The sequence below is a fragment of the Acanthochromis polyacanthus genome, chromosome 14 (assembly GCF_021347895.1).
Source record: "Acanthochromis polyacanthus isolate Apoly-LR-REF ecotype Palm Island chromosome 14, KAUST_Apoly_ChrSc, whole genome shotgun sequence".
Taxonomy (NCBI): Eukaryota; Metazoa; Chordata; class Actinopteri; family Pomacentridae; genus Acanthochromis; species Acanthochromis polyacanthus.
In genome coordinates this window covers 7723087-7731039 of record NC_067126.1, presented here as the reverse complement: position 1 = coordinate 7731039, position 7953 = coordinate 7723087, and positions in this window count along the sequence as shown.

Genomic DNA, 7953 nt, shown 5'->3' with positions numbered 1-7953 from the left:
TCCTGCATTATGGGACAGTGTCAGACCTAAATACCCTTCATACATATATCTTCTTTTCCTTTTGGCTTTTCCCTTCAGGGGTCGCCACAGTGAATCAATTGCCTCCATCTAACCCTGTCTTCTGCATCCTCTTCTCTCACACCAACTACCTTCATGTCCTCTAACTACATCCATAAACCTCCTCTTTGGTCTTCCTCTAGGCCTCCTGCCTGGCAGTGGGAAACTCAGCATCCTTCTACCAATATATTCACTCTCTCTCCTCTGGACATGTCCGAACCATCTCAGTCTGGCCTCTCTGACTTTATCTCCAAAGCCTCTAACATGTGCTGTCCCTCTGATGTACTCATTCCTGATCCTATCCATCCTGGTCACTCCCAAAGAGAACCTCAGCATCTTCAGTTCTGCTACCTCCAGCTCTGCCTCCTGTCTTTTCCTCAGGGACACTGTCTCCAGACCAAACAACATGGCTGGTCTTCATACATATATGAAGTTTAAAATTTAACAGCTCTAATATGCAGTTGTCAGTTATCAATAATCAGCTTTATTGATCAATCAGATCAATATATTAACACATGATTAATAGTTTTCTAGCAGCATTTCTGTCCTGCATCATGTACAACAGCGTACATGTTTATATTCCTTGTAGCTCTACATTAAAGCAACCTGTCGACTGAAGTAGGAACGGAAATTGGAATGAAAAGGTCTGAACTCCATCACACATCCACAATCTGTTTGTGTTTAATTTAAATTAAGCCTGTGAAGGGATCATTCTAAATATGACTTTACATCATGACTTCGGTTGACAAAATGTTTGGTTCAGTTTTCCGTACAGGTGCAGCATCAGCAGATTTTTCGCCTCACAAATGTTGTTTTTACGTACGTGTCCCTGAACTCAGAAAGTCAGAGCAGAAGCAGCTGAAAACAGTCTGAACTGTCCCATCGATCGAACATGTTTCCATCATCTTCACTGCAGAGCTCAAGACTGAAGAGTGTGAGGGCGACTTTTTATATTGTACGTCTGCGAACACCCCCATCATCGTCTGTAGCAGAGGCTTTCCTTGACAAAACACACACGTCCTCGTATAAATCAGCTTTTTATGACGTTTTTATTCCAATCAGGTCCGTGACAAATCCTCGGCGTTGCTCTCTCTCAGCAGAAATGACTTTCGGGGAACTGAAGCTGCTTCGGGCCACAATAACTCCTGAATGAGGAGCCGCTGGGAGCCGGAGAGCTAATTTTAACTCTAACCAGAAACGGCAAGAATTCAAAATGGTCCAAAACAAAGGTGTGGAGCTCAGAGACGCAGCGTGGGGCAGGGAAGAAATCGCGACCGTTAACTCACAGGGTTCACAGCTGTGTGAGTGATGGAGACTGAGATAGAAAGACTATTTCTGGAGGCCGACGGCTGAGACACTCCTTAGAGAGATTACTTTTCTTTGCTTTCTCTATTTCCCCTCCTAAGAGCCACCAGTGGGAAGTAGCTGAGGAAATGGACAAATATTTCTGCTCAGACTTTCCCACACGGATATGAGCCCCACAGACATCACATGGTGGGAAATAATAAGACAGGAGCAAACCTGTGGATTTAAAGGAGAATTCTGGTTCATGTGAACTTCTCATATTTTGTGTTTGTGTGAAAATATGAAATGAAGAATTGCACAAAACTGCATATGTGGTAGCAAAAGGAACAAGTTTGCCTTATAAAAACACATTTTTATAGGAATTATATTAAATGTTTGCTATCTAAACACACCCGACTGACTTTAAGCATGAAACAAGCTTAATGCAGGATGTAAATGTCATTTTGGCCAAATCAAAGTGAAATTAATGTTACTGACTGAATATTCTCTGGAATAAATACCACTACAATAATCAATGTTCTGATCAGTGATCTATCAGCTGCAGGAAATCAAACATAAAAACATATTTATGTGATTTCTGCATCTCTGGTTGAATACATGTTTCCATGGCAACGCGATGCATACAGTGTGTGAAACTGTAACTACACGGCTTCATTCAGTGGTTTTAGTAACGTACAAATCAACAGGTTTACAGATGAAACAGAATCTGAATCATCAGGAAACCATTTGATTAAAGAGAGACAAGACTCTAAACAGAACCTGATCTGGACCAGCATCAGTTACCATGGAGATGTAGCTCTGCAGCATCAGTTACCATGGAGATCTAGCTCTGCAGCACCAGTTACCATGGAGATTTAGCTCCAGAACATTTTGAAATACTCTCATACTTGGAAGTCTTTGGTTTCTGGTAGCTCGTCCCACTAAACCATCATCAAAAACTGCAGTCCAACATTTACAAAGTGATATGGAAGAAAAACATTTATTATTATAAGTTGAAATGTCAAAAAGAGAACATTAGTTAAGAGTATCAATGCTTATAAACTACTAATAGTCACCGCTTCTATCTAAATATTATATCAAAGTGTGTTGCATCCTTTAATGTTAAGCTTTTATTTTGTACCTGTGGAGACTCAGTCCAATGATACACTCAAGTGCAGACAACTCTTGGTGGATTTTCTGCATAAATTCTCAAACTAATGTCATTAAAACTGATTTTTAAAACTTCAACTACATATAAACTTTGAGCAGTGTGAGCGTACACATTGATTTGTTGCCGACTTTTCTGTGTTTCTGTGTTTGCGGCTCACCTTTGACATAAATCCTCGGCGTGAAAGCGGCTTTAATAGTATTTTGAAAGTCAGCGTAGAAGGACATGACTCTGTGTGTCACGGCTCCATCAGCAGGCAGCCTCGTTTATCTCTATTTACAAAGACAAGGTCCGGACACCTTCTTCTTCGTCTTCTGCTTTACGCTGACAAGAAAAGGACAAGAACAGTGGCATGAGTCATCGCAAAACTCCTCCACCTGCAGAGACAGAGGGAGGACGGGTGAGCTAAACTGATAAACAAAGAGAAGGAGGGCAGCTGATCAGACACTTTGATGGTGATCCACATCACTATATCCCAATGATTATTTGATTCATTTTGTGTAAAAACATCAACTTTGGTAACACCTAGAGTTTCCCTGGTGTTGATAGAGTTCAGCAGTCAGAGTTGATTATGAAATACTGGAACATATTTAAAAGCTACAAGGAGCTTTACATGAGATGTAAAGAGTAAATTCTAAATTTCTCATCCTGTATATGTCAGCAAACTATCCCAACGTTTCGAATCCGAATGTTTTTAGCATTTTTGATAATTAATGGTTTGCCATGAAATCTGGTTCACTCAGTGACAACTTTTCATTCAGCAATTTGTCTAAATACATGCATATAAACTCATCCACTCAGCAACATGAATGTCTGGAACAAATTACCGTTCTGATTAAAGTGATGGAACCACAGACCAACATTAAAATACTGGTGGACTGTCAAACCACTCTATACAGCACTGAAGAATGGTCTGACTAAACGAAGTAACAGACTTTTTGATGAACAAATGTACTAGATATCACTGTAAAAACATGCCAGACCTTTGTTCCCCTCCCTATAGCAGAATGCTGCTGAGGTGCAGTCAGACCATTCTACACAGTGCTGGAGAGTGACCTGATTATGCAAAGTAAAGACTTTATGAGGAACAAATGGACTAAATGTCATTTTCGGAACACGCCAGACCGTTTTTTCCTCTCCCTACAGTAGAATGTTACTGAGGTGCAGTCAGACTATCAGACCATTCTACACAGCACTGGAGAATTGTCTGACTATGTGAAGAAACAGACATTTTGAGGAACACATGTACTAACTTTAATTTTACAAACATGGCAGACCCTTTTCTCCTCTCTAAAGCACAATGTTGCTGGGCTGCAGTCAGACTATCAGAGAATTCTACACAGACTTTTTGATGAACAAATGTACTAGATATCATTGTAAAAACATGCCAGACCTTTGTTCCCCTCCCTATAGCAGAATGCTGCTGAGGTGCAGTCAGACCATTCTACACAGTGTTGGAGAGTGGTCTGATTATGCAACGTGATAGACTTTATGAGGAACAAATGTACTGAATATCATTTTACAAACACACCAGACCCCCCCCCCTCCCCCCTCCTACAGCAGGATGTTGCTGAGGTGTAGTCAGACTATCAGACTATTCTACACAGTGCTGAAGAACGATCTCACTATGTGAAGTAACAGACTTGCAAAAGTATCCAAAAAGAAAGTCTGGTATTTCCTTCTGAAATGCCGTGGAGACGAGTGTGAAATTACTCAGAATTTCTGTCCCAAAACCTGCTGCCTCTTTTCAGTTAAGTCACATAGAGCAGCATGATGTTTCCTTTGGAGGCATGTTTGTGTCCCTGTAATGAATTTAAGTCCAGTATTCTCCATCTTTTTGTTCTGTTTTTGGTCTCCACCTTTTCCTGAGGGTAATGTCTGTCCTTTTACTCGCTAAATGTTCAACTATATTCCTTAAACGTGTTATTGTTGTTATGTGTTGGATATTAATCACTGGTAAAAAAAAAACAAAAAAAACACAAGGAGGCGGAAAAGAGAAATGGCTGAGTGATTGAAGTGACTTTGAAAGCATGAAATTGAAAGTTAAGCTTAGTTTAACTTCAGAATGGAGCTCAGCTGCTGTGGTGCCGTTTGATGATCAAGATGTCACCGCTGACTTTGATCAACTTTGCAGCAACAAAGACGTGAAGCAACACTTCAGATGAGTTGAAAAACTTGTAGTGTGCAAAATATTCACCATAAAGATGAATATTCAGCATGTTGCTTTTCATATAAGATATTTAAACACTCGATATAACGATTATTTTATTACCAGAACTGATTGTCATTTGACACCTGGTTTTCTTGTATCATTAGTCCATTATATATATATATATATATATATATATATATATATATATATATATATATATATATATATATATATATATATATATATATCAGTAGTGGGCACACTATTAAAATAACTAAGTATGTTTTTATATTACTCTGTCATTTATGATGCGTTGTACAGATGCAAAAATACGTGATGAGAAAAAATGACCAAGGTCAACACAGAAAGTTTGACTTGTGTCTAAAATGTAAACTGCAGGAATGAAAATGAGTTTGTACAAACATATATGCTATTGTTCAAAAGTTTAGTATCGCTTAGAAATGTCCTTGTTTTTGAAAGAAAAGCAGTTTGTTCAATGAAGATAACATTAAATGAATCAGAAATCCAGTCCAGACATTGTTAATGTGGTAAATGACTATTCTAGCTGGAAATTGTTAATGGAATATCTCCATAGGGATACAGAGGAACATTTCCAGCAACCATCACTCCTGTGTTCTAATGCTACATTGTGTTAGCTAATGCTGTTGAAAGGCTAATTGATGATTAGAAAACTCTTGTGCAGTTATGTTATCACATGAATGAAAGTGTTATGAAAAACATGAAGTTGTCTGAGTGACCCTAAACTTTTGACTGGTATTGTATTACAAAGGCGTTCTGAGTCATGATCCTGAGTGACTGATAACAATGCTGATGGAACTCTGTTAATGCGCTTTAAGCTGCAGATTAAAATATCAGATTTCTCTGCAGCCAACAGAGATTTTATTAGGATTTGCCCCAGCTTCTGCCATTTTGTCACTTTTCCTTCCTTTTCTCATTTTTTGCCCTTCTGTGTGGTTTGGTTTGTGTGTCTCTGTCTCCCTCTGTCTGTTGTCTTCCTCTTCTGTCTCTCTCCCTGTCGCTTGTCCCTTGGCTTTATCTCTTGATTACTGCATTACTCTCAGCTGCTGCAATCAGCTTAACCTCTGTCACCTGGTCCACTCCTCAGCCATTTAAGTCCTCTGTTTCCCTCTGCATTTGCTGGTTCATTGTTCTCCAACCCCGCACGCTGCCACAGCTCTGTTTGGACTACGCATGTTTTTGGACTCTTGCTGTTTTTTCCCCTTCATGGAATTTCCCCACTGGACTCTGCTGTTGGATTACCTCAATTTATGTTTGCTCCTTTGTTTGAGTTCCCCTGTTTTGTAAGTACTTCCCCTCTGCTTTGCTGTTTTGAGTCCAATTGAGTCACAGCACGAGTTAATTTGGTTTTTGCTTCGCTGCCTCAGTTCTAGTCACCGTGTTTGAGTATTTGGAGTTAGTTTATTTGGTTTTTGCCCTGCTGTCCCAGTCTAGTCGCTGTAGTTGTGTTTTTGAGTTTTGTTAATAAAACCTCTTTGCTAAATTACCACCATCAGCCTGTCTGTTGCCTGCGCTTGGGTTCTCCACCCCCCCCCCCAAATCCTGACAGATTTTGATCTTTTGTGACGGTTTAAATCAGAGGGTTTTGTGCTGAATGAAGCGTCTGTGACTCACTTTAACAAACAGAACTTTACCATTTGATTGCTGAAAAAGAAGAGGGACAACTGTGAGTAAATATGACAGAAGTATCTTTTATTTAGCTTTTCTAATCTAGCCTTCCACCACTACAGATTTAAGATTAATCAGATTGGATGGCTGGTTTAAAATATAACACAATGAAGCCATTTATTCTGCTGCAGTCCAGGTAGAACAAACTCTACCTGCTGATTTGCTCTGTAGCGGACTTGCGGGTGGCATCTTTTTAAGTGTATTGAATTTTTTTTTTGCATTTTTATATGTTGCATGGACAAAAAAACGCAATTACATGAAAAAGAAGAGCCTCTATCAGCGTGACACTTTTGAATCTGATTTAATAGGACGCCGTGTGACGATGTGATGTTGGACAGATGGTTTAACGATCCTATCAGCCAGGAAACATCTGCTGCTGCTGTGGCTGCTTTCTCTTCCCACTGATCACTGTCTGAACACTGGCACCGAGGCGATGAAACGAGGTCGAGCTCATGCTGGCATCTGAGCAGAGATCTTTAACACGAGATGGATTCATCGTGGCAGCTGTTCACACGTGGACCGAAGGCCTGGAGATGCTTGAACTGCAAAACAAGAAGCTCTAACGGGAGAAATCCAACAGCGTGGTCCCAAAGCAACAAGGAGTTGATGTGAAGATATAATATAAACTGCAAAAGCTTGGAAGGATTACTGAAGAGGACAATCTTAGAAGTCTGAGGTGATCAAACTTACTATTCAAAAAGTTACTCAAAGGGCTACAAAAAGATGCAAAAGGAGAAACAACTACAAGAATGACCACTGACATCACTACAAAGTCACTCAAAAGGACCACAAAGAGAAAGCAAACAACAAAGTTACTCAAAACTACACCAGAGATGGAAACAGCTGTAAGTCACTTACAATGATCAGAGTTAATAAACTACAAAGTCACTGGAAATGACCACAAAGAGATGATAAACAACTAGAATGATAAGTTATGTGTATGAGTGAAAAATGTGAGAATAAAACACCCAGAAACTTGTTGGGGTTCATAGATTTCAGTGATTTATCCTTCATTCTCTGAAAATATGAAATCGAAGGCTGCATTTAGCAGTTTAGTGTTGATTTAATTTTCTTCCTGTGAGTTTGAACTGTTTGTTGAAACTAATCTGAATGCAGCTCAGACTGTATATCACTCTGCTCGTACGATTCATCCTAAATGTTATGTATTGACCAGAAAAAAGGGCTTGAAACTTCCTTCTTCTCTGAAAGCGCAGAGAAATATTTTCATTTCCAACACCGACTGGCAGTTTACTTTTTCTGAATGGAGCAGATTGCGAAAGCTCCAAACCAGCCACCTCACTGAGCTGGCCGAGGCTGGCCGTTATCACCAGGTAAGTAAATGAAGCGGCGGTGGCAGCAGCACAACTCCTGCAGACTCTGAAGCTTATCAGAGCGAACCAGCTGAGAGCAAACAGCCGGACAGCCGAGGCCACCCGAGTCCTCACTGCAGGACCTCCATCACTGCTGCAACCAGGACGAGGAGGAGTGAGTCTGAGATGAAGATCAGATGGAAAGAACTGTTTATCGGAGGTTTTGTGACCTAATAAAACTATCAAGTTTACGTGAGGAGGAAGTGACTCGCATC